The sequence below is a fragment of the Dipodomys ordii genome, unplaced genomic scaffold, assembly GCF_000151885.1.
Source record: "Dipodomys ordii isolate 6190 unplaced genomic scaffold, Dord_2.0 Scaffold177, whole genome shotgun sequence".
Classification (NCBI taxonomy): Eukaryota; Metazoa; Chordata; class Mammalia; order Rodentia; family Heteromyidae; genus Dipodomys; species Dipodomys ordii.
In genome coordinates, this window is record NW_012267393.1 from 1,518,706 (window position 1) to 1,520,925 (window position 2,220).

The following is a 2,220-nucleotide window of genomic DNA, read 5'->3' on the forward strand; positions in this document are numbered from 1 at the left end:
ACCAGAAGCATCCTTGGGGTTGGGGAACTGTGGTTTAAAAAAAGACATGCATCGAGGTACTGGTGGCTCATGCCTGTAATCCCAGCCTCTCAAGAGGATCTCGGTTCAAAGCCAGCTGAGCAGGAAAGTCTTTGAGGTTCTTATCTCCAATTAACCATCAAAAAACCGGAAGTAGCACTGTGGCTCAAGTGGTAGAGTGCTGCTAGCCTTGAGCTGAAGAACTCAAAGACAGCACCCAGGTCCAGAGTTCAAGCCCCACGACCAACAAAAACCAAACAGCAACAACAAACATTCACTGTACACTTTTGTTGTATGTTTCGTTGAACAGGGCTTAAGGGAGGGAGGGCAGAGCAATGGAGAGGGAAAAGGTCATACTATTCCATATCCACCTGTGAAAATGGAGTCAGATAACTTGAGGGGATGGATGGGGGGGGAGGGAGGTGGGAGAGAATGAAGGAAGGGGTGACATGGATCATAAACTGATATGTGAAATGGAAACCCCTTTGTACAACTACTTAAAGGTAATAATGTTCTGTCCATTTTGTGTTGGGACTGGGGCTTGAACTCAGAATTTCTGCTTTTGCCTTTGCTCCTTCTGTGTGTGTGTGTGTGTGTGTGTGTGTGTGTGTGTTTGGGGGGTGGGGGGACTTTGACCCTCAAGCTTCTATCTTCTGATGACTCATGGTTACATTAGAGCTGTGGATAATCTAGGATTATCTCAGAATCCTTAACATAATCCACAAAAGTCTCCTTTGCCAGGTCAGTTCACGTCATTGCAGCTAGAACTTTAACAGCTTGAAGCAGGGCGTTATTTTGTTCATCAAAGGTAGGTACAGTAACTCTCTCTACATTCAGTCCCTCCCTCACTCCCTCATTCCCTTCCTTCCTTCCTTCCTTGTGCTTGAACTCAGGGCCTTATACTCTCACTTAACTTTTCACTCAAGGCTGGCGCTCGACCACTTAAGCCACACCTCCACTCCCAGCTTTTGTATTTTTTATTTTTTGTTGGTCATGGGGCTTGAACTCTGGGCCTGGGCACTGTCCTTCAGCTCTTCAGCTCAAGGCAAGCGCTCTACCACTTGAGCCACAGCGCCACCTCCAGTTTATTGGAAATAGTCTCATGGACTTTCCTGCCCTGGGCTGGTTTTGAACCACGATCCTCAGATCTCAGCCTCCTGAGTAGCTAGGATTACAGGTGTGAGCCATCAGCCTCTGGCTGACTCTCCCCAACTTTAAACAAAAGTCAGAGAAACAAATGACCTGACCAAGATCCTATAGCTTAGAACCCACCCAACCAGCTCAGGGCTGGGAATGTGGCTTAGTGGTAGAGTGCTTGCCTAGTATGCATGAAGCCCTGAGTTCAATTCCTCAGTATCACATAACTAGAAAAAAGGCAGGAGTGGAGCTGTGGCTCGAGTGGGAGAGTGCTAGCCTTGAGTAAAAAAGGAGAGATCCTATCCCTTCCCACATTCTCCTGGGCTAGCTCAGGGCCCCATGCTGCAGGCCTGAGTTAGGCCTGAGCCTTGGTCTCCCACATCTAGGCCCAGGCTAATATCAGCTCAGCCAGTTCCAGCTCCATGGAAGGAGTGTCCAGCTGTATTGATGGCAGCTGACAATGTTACACCTCTTGTGTGTCTGGCTCAGAGTCCAGGCTGCACAGGCACACAGACTGACTCAATCAGTGCTACTGTATCTTTCTCTAGGGCAGAGACTCCCTCCTCCCATCTCTCGCCTGCCATTGGCTGTTGGGCACAAAGACCCCATTGTTATCTGTCCCTGAGTCCCTTGGGCAGACAGGCTGCCTATCAGGGCAAGGCCAAAGGCAGAGAAAGTAACTGGACTTCACCTCCCACCACTGCACAGCTAAAGACTCTCCCTTACTACGTCCCAGTTCACAAAGGACTCTGTGTGTGTGTGTGTGTGTTTGTGTGTGCGCGCGCGCTTAATTGGAACTATGAGTCTCAGGAACTTTCCTGCTTGGGCTGGCTTTGAACCATGATCCTCAGATCTCAGCCTCCTGAGGAGCTAGGATGACAGGCGTGAGCCATAGGTGCCCAAGCCCCAAGGAGTTTTAACCTCCTAATCTCATGGCTTGATGCTTTTATTTAGTCCCTAAGGTAGAAAATTCAGGATTCTCTAGGCACCCCTTGGGTTTGAGAGATGGAAGGGACTTGCTAAAGTCAGCAGGGAGCTGCATTGACATTCTTTTTTTTTTTTTTT

At 48.8% G+C, this 2,220-nt stretch overlaps 1 protein-coding gene across 1 annotated transcript in view; it reads right to left on the bottom strand.

Moving 5' to 3' along the window:
• The window catches only part of Sparc (secreted protein, acidic, cysteine-rich (osteonectin)), a 45,184-nt gene that overhangs the window by 24,306 nt on the left and 18,658 nt on the right, over positions 1-2,220 (bottom strand). The window lies entirely within an intron of this gene.